Genomic DNA, 19030 nt, shown 5'->3' with positions numbered 1-19030 from the left:
TGGGATGCTGGAGTCCCTCGTCTTCAATTCCGCCTGTCTCGCCATTTGTACTGATTGATTACTGGTTTAGTCAAGGAAGAAGTAAATAAACAGAAAACAATACTACAAAAATATCCATCGTAACCACATTGTAAAAATTCTGGAGAAACAGGGAAGAGAAAGAAAGATTATTACCATCTTGATGTGATAATCTCCTATTTATCCTATACATGTATTTTGTTTATGTGATTGCATGGGCATATATAAATGTTGACTTATTCTTTTTTTAATTGATTTAGAGAGGGGAAGGGAGAGAGAAAAAAAAAACATCAATGTGAGAGAGAAACATTAATCAGTTGCCTCCTGTTGGGGATTGAACCCGAAACTTGGGTATGTGCCCTGACCGGGAATCGAACCTGCCACCTTTCAGTGTATGGGGCAATGCTCCAGCCAACTGAGCCACATTGGCCAGGGCTACTTAATTCATTTTTTAAGTTCACGTATCATAATCACTTTTAAAAGAGTAGAGATGCACTTTTTAATTTTTATAAGAGTTTATTTAAGCCAAACTGACAAATGCCAGGGAGCAAGATCGCAAATGCTCCCCAGATACACACTTTTGAATGGGTGCTGTGGTCACATGGTTTGAAATGGAAAGTACAAGAGAACCCAGAGTGAAATGCCTGCCCGTCTGCCCCTGGGACCACTTCCCTGCACAGAGGCCGAGTTCCCACTTCCCCGCGTGTCCTCCAGAGACGTCTCTCCATAGGCAGACACGCATGTGTGGCCTCTTCCTCTGCACAACTGATCATAAGCTACACATTATTCTTACCTTGCTTTTGGCAATGACTCCCTGTCAGTACCTGAGAACTTCCTCTGTCTATGTTTCCGCTGCCAATCATCCCATTATGTGTTTGCACCATAACTGTTTTTCCAGTCTGTTTGTGATCTAGGTTGCTTCAAACTCTTTTTTTCATACAGCTCCCCAGAAAGTTCTATTAAATAAATCTCAGAATATATCCTTTTAAGTAAAACAACAAAAATAACAACAACAAATATACATAGAACCCATAAAGTAAAGAAGGAAAATCTGGAAGCCCACATGCTGGGAGCTCTCTCTCAAAATCAATGCGCCTCTGTCTGTTTCTTTGAAAAAGATTCACAGATGTAACTTTCTCTAAATGTTTGTTAGTAATAGTCTTGTAAGTCTGGTTCCATAATAGTCTGTAATGTAACTACTTCCACTGAAGGCCCAACAATCTGCATTGAAATAAGAATGAAATTGGTTAGGCTCCCAATTTTATAAAACCCATTGTCCCAGGTAAAATTGATCTTCTCCCCAGCATCCAAGAAAAAGAGCGCAGCCGCCACTTTGTATGAATAGCCATTTACTTTTTGACAAGAGATGGGCTTGAGAAAATTAACTTTAAAATATGTTTCATTGCCCCTGAAATTATGTTGGGTGTTAGAAAACACAGCTGTGAACACACGAGCTCTGTATTTATAAGGTGGACTGGCTCTTGCGTAACTGTTTATTCTCTACATATTTACATACATACCCCACTTTGAGGTCCTCACACTTGTCTCCTTGCCCCCCATGGTGATGGTGGCCACCCTCCAAGGTCCTGTGGTGACGGACACGACCTCAGGACACCCACACTGAGGACCAGTGCATCCACTCCTCACAGGACAGTCATAGTCAGCACCCTCGGACACACTTCACTAGAGGGAAGATCTCAAAGAAGAAACATGGGACCTGGCCTGAAAGCCGTCGGCAGGCTGATCTCAGGCTGACCATCCTCTCCCTGGGCGCCTGGACACAGTGCCTGGCAACCTCCCCCTTCGGAACGCCACATTCCTCCCCAGCGGGCACACGGGTTACTAGTGAGCTCCTGCCCTGGCCAGGGTGGCTCGGTGGGCTGGGCATCGCCCCATGCGCCAAAGGCTTGCCGGTTCGATTCCCAGTCCGGGCCCATGCCCGGATTTCAGGCTCGATCTTGAATTCCAGCCCTGTCATTTGTAACTGTGTGACATTGGGCAAGTTACTCAGCCTCTGTGAGTCTCAGTTTCTTTACGACGTCTGAAATACTCTGGTGTGCTATTGTGAAAGCCCAAATAATTCTTCCAGTTCCTGCACTGCTCACAAACCAAACCTGAGTGTTCTATTTTTAAAAGACTCAAACCAAAAATTAACTCAAACTTTTGCATTATTTCTCTGAGCTACAGTATGTTCTTTCCCTGGAGAGATTTCTGATATTAAACATCATCTACATTTTGCTTGCCTAGAAAAATACATGGTAACTTCTGCCTTGCAGCACCAAACCACAGCATAGCTGAGCCCCACCACTGTGCAGAGGGCTCTAATTAGAGGCATGTTCTCTACCACAGGGCTCTGAGAAACTGGCTAAGGAGGGTTTGTTTCAGATTCTGCCTTTATTAAGCAGATGAATGCAGCCAGCACGCTCTGTGAAGCACTTTGCAGTGAGTGGCAGGTGTCCCATATCCATCTGATTACGTTAACCTAGAAAGGCCCGCTCCGCTCTGCCTCTAGGCGAGCTTCATCCCAGCAATCAGACTCTGCCAGGGCAGGGACTTTGCCCTTTGTGGGTTGGGTAGCTGGATACTCATCCTCTGTTCTTCTGATTGGAAGCTGCTGTGTTTTTTTTATAGAAAGGCCCACATCCGCTCATTATCTCCAGCCCTTCTCTTTCACTACTTTTTCCTCCTCTGAACAATGAGTCAGGCAGTCACCATAGCTGCAAGTGCCTGGGATGGCAGCTCTCTCCAACTGCCTGTTTGCTTTTGACAGCCTGACTGGCGAGAACCTTCCCACTGCGTATCTAAGGATAACCTAGGCACTCGCTGGAACTCTAGGTTTAAGAGAAGGAACTTGCATGGTGGTCCTAACCTAAGAAGATTAGGAGAATCCTGGAATGACTGTCCCTTGCCCAGAAATGCAGGCTTGTTAACCTGTCTTGAGCAGCTTGCTGCTATTGGTTACAGTGGCCCAAGGGCTTGCTCTTCTGAATTCTAATTAGCTTCTTTCAAAGAAAGAAAACTTCCCATGTGGTCAACCCTTCCTGATTTTTCCATAAATGGGGATTGAAGCAATAGAAGTAGGGACTCCTGGGGAGAAGATGGGTTCTGGTGTTGATGGAAAATAATGAGCTGCTTTGTGCTGCTGATTCTGCGATTTATTTATTTTTATTTACTTGGTTCTTCAGTTTGTTTTTTAAAATATAGTTTTATTGATTTCAGAGAGGAAGGGAGAGGGAGAGAGAAATAGAAACGTCAAGGATGAGAGAGAATCATTGGGCCTCCTGAACGCCCCTCCTCCCCCACTGGGGATCAAGCCCACAACCCAGGCATGTGCCCTGACTGGGAATCAAACCATGATCTGGTTCATAGGTCAGCGCTCAACCATTGAGCATCACCAGCTGGGTAATTCTGCAGTTTAGAAGCACATATGAATCCGAAGGGCTGGGCCTGTAGTAGGTGGTCAGTAAATACACAGATGCTATAATTCCTTTGCAGCATCCCCAAACAGTACCCACAATGGGTTATGGGAGTTCATTAATCTCCAAGCAGTATAACCCAGATCCCCAATTCAGATCCAATTTCCAGACCCACTATCCCTGCTGTCCACTTCCCTTCAGTTCTGTGAATTTTTTGTCATATAGCAGCCAAATTCTGAATTCTGGATGTTTCACATAAATTCAATTCAGCAATAGTTTTTGGATGCCCATTCTTTACTAGGCACTATTCTAGGTGTTTAGGGTATGGCACCTAACAAAACAAAAAAGGTATTGTGAACCTCCTTTCTAGTAAGGGGTCAAAAGGTCAAAAGCTTCCCACAAAGGTTTTATTAGATTCTGTGGGAGTGGTTCACCAGTGTGTCCTCACATTCACAAACTCCAGGCCACACCAAGATATAGAGCCCCATTTCACACCTCCAGGGCCTGGGTGTCAGAGCCTTCTCAGTCTACCTCCCCTTAGGATGTAGGGACCAGCTCTCTGGAGATCAACTCTCCTGGGCCTCTACCCAGCTCCCACCAGGGCCTTCAACGCATCCCTGAGGCAGTTTGGCCCTCAGCCTGGAGGATAGGCCCCGAAGATCCCCTCCTCACCACACAAGAACACCGTGAGTCCTGTGTGTGCCGGCCGGCACCAGGAGCCCTAGACCACTGAGGGATCCTCAGGTGACACGCCAGCCCAGGGAGACAGTCACGTGTTTCTGAGGTGAATATTGACACCACACCTAACTTGGTGATGGGTGGGACTGGTCAGGTTTTCAGGACATTCTAAAGCAAATGGGTTTGTCACCTCTTCAACTCATTCTCTTCCTTTCACAAACTCAGGGTAAGCCTGGGACAGTGAATGTTCCTGAAGCTAAAGGAGGTGAGAGACAAGAGGGAATGGAAGGATCTCCCTGAAATATTAGGGAGGAGAGAGAGAAGTACTTTCTGAACCTCACCCTCTTGCAGGCGACCTGGCTCACAAGGAGCTCCCTCAGAACATACACACCACACATCTTGAAACCCAGGCCTTGGACAGAATGCACAGGTTTCCAGGCCTTCCCTCTTCTCAAAATCTTTCAATAGCTCTCTAAATAACCCCTGCTCATTGCTCTTTCCCTCTCTAATCCATTTTTCACACCTGATAATGTGGTTTTCTGAAATATATATTAGATTATGTCTCGGCCACCTATGTCTCTGCTTAAGCCAAATGATCTAAAATTTCTAAACCTTGCCCAGCCACCATGGTTCAGTGGTTAAGTGACCAGGAGGTCACTGTTCGATTCCTGGTAAGGACATATGCCCAGGTTGTGGGCTCGATCCCCAGTAGGGGTGTGCAGGAGGCAGCCAGTCAATGATTCTCTCTCATCATTGATGTTTCTATCTCTCTCTCCCTCTCCTTTCCTCTCTGAAGTCAATAAAAATATATTTTAAAAAATTCTAAGCCTCAGTTTTCTCATCTGTAAAATGAGGATAACAACACTTACCTCATGGAAGTTGTGAAGATTAAATGAAACTGTAGCATAGTGCTTGGCACATGGAAAGAGCTCACCAAATGATTGCTATTATTAACATTACTAGAGGCCCAGTGCACGAATTCATGCACAGATGGGGTCCCTCAGCCTGGCCAGCGATCGGAGCCATTTTGCCCAGTCTGGGGGGAGGGATCGTGGAAGGTTGGCTGGCGGGTCCCGATCAGGGCCAATCAGGGCCGGCCAGTTAGGGGGAGGGACCACAGGAGGTTGGCCGACTGTGGGAAGTTGGCTGTGGGAGTGCAATGACCACCAGGGGCCAGCTCCTGTGTTGAGCTTCTGCCCCCTGGTGGTCAGTGCACATCATAGTGACCGGTCGTAACAGTTGCTTAGGCTTTTATATGTGTAGATTGATAGTGCAGAGAACTTAGATTGCCCACACTGCAAAATAACCCTGTAGTCTAGAGGTCATGAGCACTGGCTGGGGAGTCAGACAAACCTGAGTTTGAATTCCTGCTCTATGTTACCATCCATATGAGCTTGGGCAAGTCAACTAATCTATCTTCTAACTTCATTTCCAGAAAAAAAAAGATAATAAAATCTTTCCTCCCAGGGTTTTTGTTAGGATGAAATGAAATAATGTATGCACATCAGAATTAGGTTAGGCCAGTGATGGCGAACCTTTTGAGCTCGGCGTGTCAGCATTTTGAAAAACCCTAACTTAACTCTGGTGCCGTGTCACACATAGAAATTTTTTGATATTTGCAACCATAGTAAAACAAAGATTTATATTTTTGATATTTATTTTGTATATTTAAATGCCATTTAACAAAAATCAACCAAAAAAAATGAGTTCGCGTGTCACCTCTGACACGCATGTCATAGGTTCGCCATCACTGGGTTAGGCTAATCCAGGGCCCTGAAAAAAGCCCTTCTCCTTTCAAGAAGCTGAATGGAGGCTCCATTATTAAAAACTTGGGTTCTCGCCCTAACCGGTTTGGCTCAGTGGATAGAGCGTCGGCCTGCGGACTGAAGGGTCCCAGGTTCGATTCCAGTCAAGGGCATGTACCTGGGTTGCGGGCACATCCCCAGTAGGGGGTGTGCAGGAGGCAGCTGGTCGATGTTTCTCTCTCATCAATGTTTCTAACTCTCTATCCCTCTCCCTTCCTCTGTAAAAAATCAATAAAATATATTTTAAAAAAAAAAAAAAAATTGGGTTCTTTCTTTCCCCTTTACCATCCTTAGTGGTTGCCTAATAATCCAAGTCAGCAACTATCTGGGAAATTCTAAAACTTCCCAGAAGCTCTGACAACTTCTACTTATACCTCAGGAGCCAGAACATAGTATATGGTAACACCTAGCAAGGGAGGCTGGGATTATAGGTTTTCACTTGACAAATTGCCATCCAGAATAAAATCAGGTTCATCAAGTAAGTGAGGCTTCTGCCAAAAGCCACATGAGTGAGATTGGAAGTGGATCTTCCAGCTCAGTCGAGCCTTTAGATCAGCGGTTCTCAACCCATGGGTTGCGACCCCTTTGGGCGTTGAATGACCCTTTCACAGAGGTCGCCCATCGAAAAACACATATATAATTACATATTGTTTTTGTGATTAATCACTATGCTTTAATTATGTTCAATTTGTAACAATGAAATTGGGGGTCACCACAACATGAGGGACTGTATTAAAGGGTCGCAGCATTAGGAAGGTTGAGAACCACTGCTTTAGATGATTGTAGTCCTGGCCAACAGCTTGACTGCAACCTCATGAGAGACCTTGAGTCAGTACCATTGAGATAAGCTGCTTCCAGATTCCTGACCCTCAGAAACTGAGATAATAAGCGTTGTTTTAAGCTACTAAATTTTGGGGCAATTTGTTACGCAGCAATAGATAATACTGTGGGCAACCAATAGAAACCATAGCTATTTTCATATCACATTAAAGTTGCTGTAGATATTTCAAAATATTATTCCTACTCATAATTACTTCAGAATTACAGTATCACTAGATCTACTAATAAATAATGCATAACTATAGTCTTCCATCTACTTACATTTGTGTGATGTAACTGGCTAACCATTGGGCAACTCTGCACTTAGTAATTGATGTGTTTCTCACATTGATAACTCAGTTATCTTTGTGGCTTTCCAGGAATTTCTATCAAAAAATTTTTATTGATCAAACAAACAAAAGAGGCTGAGCTGTTTCCATTGTTGGTTCAAGTTTTATAAACCAACAGTCCAAATGAGAATTATTCTCTCCATTAGGCAGCTTGACCTTTTGTAACATGAACAAGTGTGCAGTCCAGAAGGGTGGACTAGGCAGCTTCAAACATGTCTAATGGTTGTGTTAACTATCACAGGATGTTATTTAACACTAAAGGCTGGTGCACGAATTCGTCATGCACAGGTGGTTCCGGCCGACCCGCCCTAACCTAGGCCGAACCAGCCAAGGGGAGGGCCCAAGGGCGTTTGGCCAGCCAACCCCACCCCCGATGGGGGGGGGGGCGATTAGGGGTGGGGCCAGCCAGGGGGAGGGGCTGCAGACAGTTGGCTGGCTGGCCCTACCCCCTGGTCTAACTCCTGGTTGAGGGGACAATTTGCATATTAGCTTTTTATTATATAGGATAACATTATTGATAACACATGATAAGAACATTATAGAGTTACAAGTTCTGTGAGTAGCAGAGGTTCTGTCTTTGACTTTTCCCCTTGAACTCCCTTTTTGCACGTTGTCCATGTTTTGAAGTAAAGGCATGAACAAACAACATGTTGTGCAGGTAGTATTTGTATATTATTTTTCCTTGGAAAATAATGAGCATTTAAAATAAGAAAACTGAAGGCAGGACTCCCAGGTATGACCAAGTAAAGAGAACGGCATTGCCTTTCCCCAGAAAGAAACTAGCGACAAAAGTAATAGTTGACAAGTGAAAAATTGGCAAAAATAACCATTTCAGTTCCCCAGAAACCAAACAAATTCATACAATAATTTGAGAAGCATTTATGCTTAAAAAAAACGCTGAGCTTCAGGTAAGAATGATGGAAATCTGTGGTGGTGTGGCCCGTGGCTGCTCCATCACACTCCTTTGCTTATTTGATACAGAGGTTCTAAATTTGGGGGCAATCAGAATCAGCAACTCCTGTGCTGGGACCAATGGGAGCTCACCCAGGTTGGAGCAGTGGACAGTGACAACCTCAGAGGCAGACAAGTGAGAGGGACCAATGGCTCTACTAGCTTGAGGTTATAGTCTCGGTTGGGGCATGCACGTTCCGGGCAGAGGCTACATACATCCCCAGAGGAGACCAGAGAGGGCTCAGGTCAGTGCCACACTCCTGACAATCTGAGGTTATGTTATGTATGTGCAGAGGAGATTCAAAAGGATCAATGAAAAGTGAAAGCTGGATAAAGCTTGAAAATGGCCTCAATGTTGAACGTACTCCTCAACCCAGACATACAGTAGATCTACCAGTAGAGGACAGAAGACTTACTGGCTTCAGGTGGTTGATCACAACCTCTGATCAGTGGGTAACCACTAAGCTATGCAGACAAGGGACAAGAAATAAAAATAAGAATAAAAAATAACAAAGCAGAACAGAGATATCAGCAGTTGCATAGTGCAGAAGAGGCAGATTTCATAGATTTAGCCCAGACAAGTTATTAAGCAGAGAAATAATAAATAAACAAAAAATTGCAGTAACAGTAAGTAACCTTTGGAGAGATGGAATTAGAATCCAGAGTTGAAGCAAGATATTATCTAACATGTTTAATTTCTCAACAACAACAAAATTACAAGATACACAAAGAAATACTCAAGAGGAAAAAATCAGTCAATATAAATAGACTCTGAGTGACCACAGATATTGAATTTAGCAGACAAAAACTTTAAAAGGTCTATTTTAATTATGTTCAAAGAACTCAGAGAAATTATGTTTACAGTGAATCAACAATAGAGATTCTCAATAAGGAGAAAGAAATAGTAAAAAAAAAAAAAAAAAAAGGACCGAAGGATATTCTGAAGTTCAAGAATATCCCCAATAAATTTAAGTAAAATAATTAATAATAAATATATATAAAACAATACAGTACAGTTGACCCTTGAATTATATTTTCTTTTTTTAAATATATTTTATTGATTTTTCACAGAGAGGAAGGGAGAAGTGTAGAGAGGTAGAAACATCGATGAGAGAGAAACATCGATCAGCTGCCTCCTACACACCCCCACTGGGGATGTGCCCACAACCCAGGTACATGCCCTTGACCAGAATCGAACCCGGGACCCTTCAGTCCACAGGCCGATGCTCTATCCACTGAGCCAAACCGGCCAGGGCGAATTATATTTTCAATCGCAAACTGCCCCCTCCTCCCAGTGTGGGCTGTGTGCACTCTTCTGTTGTAGTTGAGCCTCTTTGTTGTTGGCACGTCAATAGGAGGGGTTTATTCACAGGCTGATTGGCTGCAGGGACCAGCTGCAAGAACTGGCTGTGACCGCAGCAGAAGAGCTGTTGTGCAGGGGCCAACCCCATGGAACAGGACTCACTTCAGTGGGTTCTGGTGCTTGATGAGTTCGGTCCTGGAATGTCTCGCTCTTGGATGTGGTCGGATGGTGCTCTGACATGATCTGAAACTGTCCACCAGGTGTGCTGGCTCCGTGGCCTCCAGGAAGGTGCAGGCCAAGATCAGCCACTGCCTGTGCCCGCTCAGAGCCACCGGGCATGAGCTACAAGCAGCAACCTGCTACTTGTGCTGGGCTTGGAGGTGCCTGGGAGAGGCCAAGTTGCAAACCAATGGCCAAATGAATTTTGACAAAGACGCAAAATACCATTCAATGGGGAAAGGACAGTCTTTTCAACAAATAGTGTTGAGAAAACTGGATATCCATATTCAAAATATAAAGTTGGATCCGTACCTTACACCAGCTGCAAAAACTGGCTCAAAATGGATTCAACACCTAAATGTAAGAGCCTAAAACTATTAAACTCTTAGAAGAAAATGTAGGGGAGAATCTTCTTGACATTGAATTTAGCAATGATTTTGTTGGATATGACACCAAAAACACAAGCAACAAAAGATAAATATATACTTATTAGACTTTATTAAAATTAAAACCTTTAGTGCATCAAAGCATACTATCAACAGAGAGAAAAGGCAACTTATGGAATGGGAGAAAACATTTTTAAATCATATATCTGATAAAGGATTAACACCCAGAATATATAAAGAACCCCATACAACCCAACAACAAAAAAACAAACAACCCAAATTAAAAATGGACAAAAGAGCCCTAGCTGGTTTGGCTCAGTAGTTAGAGCATCTGCCTGTGGACTGAAGGGTCACGGGTTCGATTCCAGTCAAGGGCACATACCTAGGTTGCAGCCTCAATCCCCAGCCCTAGTCAGGGTGCCTGTGGGAGGCAACCAGTCGATGTGTCTCTCTCACTGTGATTTTTCTCTCTCTGAGTCTCTCCCTCTCCCCTCCATTCTCTGTTTAAAAAAAAAAAAGAAAGAAAGAAAATAGGCAAAGGACTTAAATGGACATTTCTCCAAAGAAGACCCATATATGGCTAATAAGCACATGAAAAGATTCTGAACTTCACTAATCATTAGGGAAATGTAAACAAAAACAATGGAGTTGAGATACCACTTTACACCCATTCGGATGGCTATTATGGGAACACACATATAATCCCCCAGAAAATAACAAGTGTTAATGAGGATGTGGAGAAATTGGAACATTTGTGCATTGGTGCTAGGGATTTAAAATGGCACAGGTGTTATGGAAAACACTATGGCAGCTACTAAAAATATTAAACATACAATTATCGTATGATCTAGTAATTCCACTTCTGGATGAAGACCCAAAAGAATTGAAAGCAGGGACATGAACAGATACTTGAACACATATTTTCACAGAAGCGTGTTCATTGTAATCAAAACGTGAAAGCAACCCAAGTGCCCATTGATGGATTAATGGATAAACAAAATGTGGTATATACATTCAATGGATTATTATTCAACCTTAAAAAGAAATTAAGACACTTGGTAAAACAAAAATGAGCCTTGAAGATATTATGCTAAGCAAAGAGATCCAGTCACAAAAGGACAAATATTTTTGATTCCACTTATTTGAGGTACCTAGATTGGCAAATTCATAGAGAGAGAAAGTAGAATGGTGTTTCAAGCACTGAGGAGAGTGTAGAATGAGGAGTTATTATTTAACTAGAGGCCCAGTGCACGAAATCTGTGCACTTTGGGGTGGGGAGTCCCTCAGCCTGTCCTGCGCCCTCTCGCAGTATGGGAGCCCTCCGGCCTAAGCTAGCAATCCAACATCCTTAGCACTGCCGTGGAGGCAGGAGAGACTCCCGCCACCAGCACTGTACTCACCAGTCATGAGTCCAGCTTCTGGCTGAGCAGCGCTCCCACTGTAGGAGCCCACTGACCACAAGGGGGCAGCTCCTGCGTTGAGCATCTGCCCCCTGGTGGTTAGGGCTCATCATAGCAATCGGTCGTTCCACCATTTGGTTGATTTGCATATTAGCCTTTTATTATATAGGATGGGTAGCAGAGTTTCAGTTTGAGAAGAAGAAAAGTTCGGGTGGTTGCATGACAATGTGAATGCACTTAATGCCACTGAACTGTACATTTAGAAATTATTAAAATGGTAAATTATATGTTATGTATGTTTTACCACAAAAAGTACAAGAACTAAATTAAAAATTCATTAGCGGGACTTAACAGGAGATTCTAAATGATACAAAAAAGAATCGGTGAACTTGAATATAAATAAGTAGAAATTACGCAGTCTGAAGATTAAAGAAAAATACACAGTGCTCAGAGGTCTGTGGGACAGCATCAACATACTAACATATACCTAATGGCTGTATCCAAAGGAGAGGAGAGAAAGAGAAAAGGACACACATTTAAAAAGAAATAATGGTCAAAAACTGATGAATCTATATAACCAAGAATGCAACAAACCTCAAGTAACATGAATACAAAGAGATCTGCACCTAGACACATCATTGTCTAAGTGCTGAAAGACAGAAAAATCTGAAAGCAGCAAGAGCAAAATGCATTACAGTTGGCTGACTTCTCATTTGAAACAATGGAGGCCAGAAGACAGTGGAATGACATACTCAATGTGCTGAATGAAAAATTCTAAACCAGCAAAACTGCCCTACAATAATGAAAGTAAAATACATTTCTAGATAAAGACAGATTTGTTGATATCAGAAAGTCATTTAGACTGAAAGGAAATAACATCAGAAAATGACTCAAACCCATGGGGAAAAAGGAGGAGCGCTAGAAATGGCAAATATGTGAGTTAATATGAAAGAATGTATAAACATTCTTTTTCTCATTTCTTAACTATCTTAAAAATGTAAGATTATTATTATAAAGCAATTGTAACATTGAATTACTGTGTGATATTAACACACACATATATATGTGTGGTAAAAACTTTGTGAAAAACTGTCAATGATATAAAAAACAGGAACCATTATTTCTAGGAAAGTATAGAAAGCCATTCAGTGTCATGTGCAACAATAGCCAGATACTTGGAAGGTTCAATTCTTGAACTACTGCTGCTATAATCCATATGTCTATCTGAGGACTAAAAGTCATTAAATGTGATAAAGCCAGATAAAGTATAAGACTTGTCTTGTTTTATAGTACACACTAGAGGCCCAGTGCATGAAATTCATGCATGGGTAGAGTCCCTAGCCGCTGCTGGCCGCCAGCTGGGGCCTCCCTTCCCTTGGCTGGTTGCCTGCCACCGCCCCCTGGTGGTCAATGCATGTCTGACTCCAGGTCGGTCAAACTCCCGCCTGCGGGGAAAATTTGCATATTAGCCTTTTTTTATATAGGATATTTTTTGAATATTTTATTAAGCATACAAATTATTTTTCTGTAGGTTCATAAAAACAATTGAAAACCGTTAAAAAGCAAGTTTCAAAAGTCACTTTGAGCATTAAAATAAATAACATTAGTGAGGTATAATGACCTAATGCTGCTATAACCATATACATACATACATACATACATACATACATACATACATACAGGATAATTTTTCCTTCTTACTTATACTTGAATGCCAACCACTAATGCAGAAGGAATGATGGCATTAGAAATCCACCATTTAGTAGATATCATTAATAAAAATTGGTGCAGGCAAGAGTCATCATTGGATGCTAAAACTAGTTGGTAAAAGTTTGATGAGGCGCAAAACATTTACATAGTTTCAAACTATTTGTTAATTGCAAAGGGAAAAATAGAAATTTTACAGCCCTGGCCAGGTGACTCAGTTGGTTGGAGCATCAGTTGGTTTGGTTTTCCATTAGGGCACATACCTGGGCTATGGACTGATGGATTCAATTCCCAGTCAGGGCACCTACAGGAGGCAACAGATCAATGTTTCTCTTTCTCTCTCTCTCCCTTTCCCTCTCTTCCTTTCTCTCTAAAAATCAATAAAGAAAAAACATATCCCTGGGAGAGGATTTAAAAAAAAAAACAGTTACTTCACAGCTGAGAAACTTGACAGACACACCCATAACAGAAATCAAAGTTACCATCACTACTGAGAGTACAAACTGACTTATGCTCCCACCTCATAAGAGGGACACAGTATCATGTCTATGTAACCTTGACAAAAGTACATAACTTCAATTTAATTAGGAGGAAACGATAGACAAATGCTGAGGAGCATTCTACAAAATAACTCTTTTAAAGTGTCCAAGTTATGAATGGTATAGATTTAGGAACTATTCCAGATTAAAGAAGACTAAAGAGACGTTACATAATTTGATTATGACACTGGATTGGTCCCTGGATGGACCAGACACTTTTTCCAGTTTTAATGAGGTGTAATTAACAAATAAAACTGTGAGATATTTAAAGTATATAACATGATGATTTGATATATATACATGTACATAGTGAAGGGATTCCCCCTCATGAGCTAATTAACACATCCATCAACTCATGTATTTAGCTTTTTTGTGTGTGAGAACATCTAAATTCTACTCTCAGCAAATTCAATTATACAATATAGAGCTGTTACCATGTTATAATTAGATACTCAGACCTTATTCATTTTATAACTAACAATTTGTACCCTTTTACTAATTAACCTCTCCCCATATCTCCTGCCCCCCAGCACCTGGCAATCACTTCTCTACTCTTTCTATGAATTCAACTCTCTTTTTTTTTTTCAGATTCCACATGCAGTATTGCCTGTCTCTGTCTGGCTTATTTCTCTTAGCATAATGCCCTTCAGATTTACCCATGTTGTTGCAAATCACAGGATTGCCTTCTTTTTTTTAAGACTGAATAATAGTCATCTAAATATCTAATCTAATAAAAGAGAAACATGGTAATTGGCGTACGACCGCTACCCTTCCCATTGGCTAATCAGGGAGATATGCAAATTAACTGTCAGCCAAGATGGCAGCCAGCAGCCAGGCAGCTTGAAACTAACATGAGGCTTGCTTGCTTCAGTGACGGAGGATTCCAACGTTCCCCGCCTGCCTTGCCGGCCTCTGAGCCTGCAGTTTGAAACATTTTAACAAATATAGAAGCTAAAAAAAAACCCAGAAACCAGCTTTCAGCAAGCTGGGATCTCAGAGCTGGAGTCAGAGCTGGAGTTATACATTGTTTCGATTACCTACTTTCAGTAGCGGAGGCCTAAGAGCTGGAGCCTCAGAGCTAAAGCTGGCCCAGAATTTAAAAAAAAAGAAAAAAAGGAGCGGTTGGGAGCTTCCGTCACCCGCCAGCCTGAAAACAGCCCTCAGCCCCTCACTCAGACTGGCCAGGCACCCCAGTGGGGACCCCCACCCTAAAGGGTGTGTGACCAGCTGCAAACAGCCCTCAGCCCCTCACCCAGGCTGGCCAGGCACCCCAGTGGGGACCCCCACCCTGAATGGTGTGTGACCAATTGCAAACAGCCATCATCCCCTCACCCAGGCTGGCCAGGCACCCCAGTGGGGACCCCCACCCTGATCCAGAACACCCTTCAGGGCAAACCAGCCAGCCCCACCCATGCACCAGGCCTCTATCCTATATAGTAAAAGGGTAATATGCCTCCCAGCACCGGGATCAGCGGAGCCGAGAGGCTTCCCGGCACCGAGATCAGCGTGACAGGGGGCAGCACCCAAACCCCCTGATCGCCCTGCGGCTCTGTGTGTGACAGGGTGCAGTGCCCCAACCCCCCCCCCACACACACACACACACACACGGGCCCTGCTCTGTGTGTGATGGGATAGAGCCATAACCTCCCCATCGACCCTGCCCTGAGTGTGAGAGTGGTGGCATCCCAACCCCCTGATCGGCCCTGCTCTGTGTGTGACAGGGTATGGTGCCCCAACTCCCCTATCGGCCCTACTCTCTGAGTGACAGGGGGGAGCTCCTCAACCCCCTGATGGGCCCTGCTCTGTGCGTGACAGGGGGTGGCGCTGCAACCTCCCCATTGACCCTGCCTTGAGTGTGACAGGGGGCGGTGCCCCAACCCCCCAATCAGCCCTACCCTGAGCGTGACTGGGGGTGGCATCGCAACCTCCCCATTGACCCTGCTCTGTGCATGACAGGGGGCGGCGCCCCAACTCCCTAATCGGCCCTGCTCTGAGCCCGACCAGGGGCTGCACCCAGGGATTGGGCCTGCCCTCTGCCACCCGGGAGCAGGCCTAAGCCAGCAGGGCGTTATCTCCCTAGGGGTCCCAGACTGCGAGAGGGCACAGGCCAGGCTGAGGGGCCCCCCTCCCCCCCGAGTGCACAAATTTTTGTGCACCGGGCCTCTAGTATATATATACATATATGTATATGTGTGTGTGTCTGTGTGTATACATACACTAGAGGCCCAGTCACAAATTTGTGCATGGGTGGGGTTTGGCTGGCCCAGCCCCGATCAGGGTGGATCGGGGCGGGCCTGTTGGAAGGAGGAGATGGTGGGAGGTTGGTCAGTGTCTGCCATGATCAGGGCCCAATCAGGGCCCAATCAGGGCCGCGCTGGCTGGGGGTTTGGGGCTGTGGGCGATTGGCCGATGTGCCCCACCCCTGATTGGGCTGGGGGGCTGATTGGGGGTGGGGCCAGCCATGGGGAGAGGCTGTGGGTGGTGGGTCGGCCAGCTCTGCCCCCAATTGGTGTTGGACGGGCGATCTGGGGCTGGGCCAGCAGGGGGGAGGGGCCGCAGGTGGTAGCCACCAGCCTTGCCTCTGATCAGAGTGGGGGGTCTGATGGGGGGGGCGGAGCTGGCTGAGAGGAGGGACCCTGGGCCAATCGGGGTGGTGGGGGCAATCAGGGGCGGGGTCAGCTGGGGGGAGGGGCCACAGGCGGCCCTGCCCCTGATCGGAGTGGGGGGCCGGCCAGGGGGAGGGGCCACAGGCTGTTGGCTGGCTGGCCCCACCCTAATCAGGGTGGGGGGTCTGAACTGGGATGGGGCTGGGTGGGGGGAGAGGCTGCAGGAAGTTGGCCGGCCAGCCCCACCCCCTAATTGGGGTAAGGGGGGCGATCGGGGTTGGGGCCGGCTGGGAAGAGGGGTTGTGGGCTGATTGGCATGGTGGGGGAGGGGCCACAGGCAGTTGGCTGGCTGGCCACCCCGCCCTTGATTGGGGTGGGAGGGGCTGATTGGCAGCAGAGCTGGCAAGGGGGAGGGGCTGCAGGAGGTTGGCCAGCTAGCTGGCCCCACCCCCAATCGGCTGGTTCGCTGGCTGCAGTGGACATCATAGTGACCGGTTGTTCCGGTCATTACAGCGTTCTGGTGGCTGGCTTTTTATATATATAGATATACACATGTACAGGGTGAGGCTAAAGTAGGTTTACAGTTGTTTATATGAAAATAATACAATAAACAAAAAATAATAATACATGAATAAATTCAGTGTTTCACATACCCACAACTGTAAACCTACTTTTTGCCAATGTGATATATCACATTTTATTTATCTATTCATCCAAAAATTATTTACTACAAAGGACATGGGACAATTGGTGAAATATAAATAAGGTCTGCAGATTAAAGTATATCAATGTTAACTTCTTTTTAAAAAAATATATTTTATTGATTTTTTACAGAGAGGAAGGGAGAGGGATAGAGAGTTAGAAACATCGATCAGCTGCCTCCTACACACCTCCTACTGGGGATGTGCCCGCAACCAAGGTACATGCCCTTGACCGGAATCGAACCTGGGACCTTTCAGTTCACAGGTCGACGCTCTAATCACTGAGTCAAACCGGTTAGGGCTCAATGTTAACTTCTTGATTTTGATAATTACCCTGTGGTTAAGTAAGAGACTATCCTTTGTTCTTATAAAACACTTTAGTATTTAGGAATAAAGAGGTATTATGCCTACACTATACTTTCAAGTGGTTCATAAAAGCAATATGTATTTATACAGAGAGAGGAACATATATGTGTGCATGCATGAAATGATAATAGAAAGAACTATGTATATATAGAGATGATGTGTATGCAGAGAGAGAAAATGATAAAGTGAATGGGGTAAAATATTAACAATTGGGGAACCTAGTCAAGGGTATATGGGAATTCTTGGTATTATTTTTTCAACTTTTCTATAAGTCTGAAACTATTTAAAATAAGTAAATGGAATCAAATGTTTTATTTCAGCTTTATTTTGTGTCTTTTTATAAACCCAATTTAAAGTGAAATGTCAAAGAATAGGACAAATGGTGAAAACCATGTGTTATATTGTTTTGCTTGCATTATTGAATGCGATGGAACACAAAAGCCAGCGTGGTGTGTGCGTGTGTGTGTGTGTGTGTGTGTGTGTGTAAATGAATGTGAACTGCGTATGTGAACTGGGCAATCTCACATCTGCCCAGCCTGAAAGGGCACCTAAATAAGATGTGTCTCTCCACCCCTCTGTCAATGTCGCAGGCTCCCTCCTTCTTTTCCTGTACACACGCTGATGCCATCAAGGAAGAATTCTTATTTCGTGAGTCATTTGGGAAACTACAAAGGCTGTGGATATTTTGGAAATGGTAACACTATTTTTTGCCAAAGAAAACTGTCATATTTTGTACTTGAGGGAGCCACTGAGGTGCTTGGTACCTCATCTAGTCCTGCTATTTCATGAAAAAGGAAACTTCACATGGACACTCTTCACACTGACAGCAGGCTCTTCTATAACCCTGGAAGGAAAGGAAGTTTTGTCAACAGCCGTGAATGTCATCAGCTTCATCAGAGCAGATCTTGACTCAAATGCATTTTTCTTTTCTTTTTTTTAAATATATTTTATTGATTTTTTTACAGAGAGGAAGGGAGAGGAATAGAGAATTAGAAACATCGATGAGAGAGAAACATCGATCAGCTGCCTCCTGCACATCTCCTACTGGGGATGTGCCGGCAACCAAGGTACATGCTCTTGACCAGAATCGAACCTGGGACCCTTGAGTCCGCAGGCTGATGCTCTATCCACTGAGCCAAACCGGTTAGTGCTCAAATGCATTTTTCAAATTTTTGTAAAGATAACAAGAATCACATATGAATTCCTACTCCACCACGCAGGAGTTCGTTTGCCTTCATGTAGATTTGCCTTCAAACACCTTCTCAAACTAAGGCAGAAGTTTTACTTTAACTGAAATTTTAAAAAGAAAGGAAGGAAGGAAAATCCACTCGAGACATTATGAGAAAAGGAACTTTATCCCTGTATTGGCTTACCTAGCATATACTTTTAACAATGAGACTGAGTTAAACCTTTCAGTTTAATGTTATGAAGTCAACATTACAGATACTTCTTTGAAAATTAAAAACAATTTTGGTTAAGTGATGGAAAAGGACAAAACTGGAGGATATGATTTTCTAAGATGCAGTTGTAATGCAAAATTCTATTTCTTTGAAAAAAATATGCAAATTTCTGGAACACTTCAGAAGTCTTTCAAAAGCTATTTCTATCTTGATGACTTCTAAATTGAAGCACAGATGTGCCATTCATTTCTTTCTGATTTAAAGATGTAGACCTAACTGAAGATTAATTCATTAATCTTAGAACGAATAAATACAATTGGGGTTGTAACGCAACATACTTGGAGAATTCTGATATTCCTTGAGGAA

The 19030-nt window shown here is 43.9% G+C and overlaps 1 pseudogene; it reads right to left on the bottom strand.

Moving 5' to 3' along the window:
• Positions 1–1156: 1156 nt before the first annotated feature.
• Positions 1157–9580, bottom strand: LOC118660778 (annotated as a pseudogene).
• Between the last annotated feature and the right edge of the window lie 9450 nt (positions 9581–19030).

Source organism: Myotis myotis, unplaced genomic scaffold (assembly GCF_014108235.1).
Source record: "Myotis myotis isolate mMyoMyo1 unplaced genomic scaffold, mMyoMyo1.p scaffold_m19_p_7, whole genome shotgun sequence".
In the NCBI taxonomy this organism is placed as follows: Eukaryota; Metazoa; Chordata; class Mammalia; order Chiroptera; family Vespertilionidae; genus Myotis; species Myotis myotis.
Note: the sequence above shows the minus strand (reverse complement) of the source record. Positions and strands in the feature narration are given on the sequence as shown.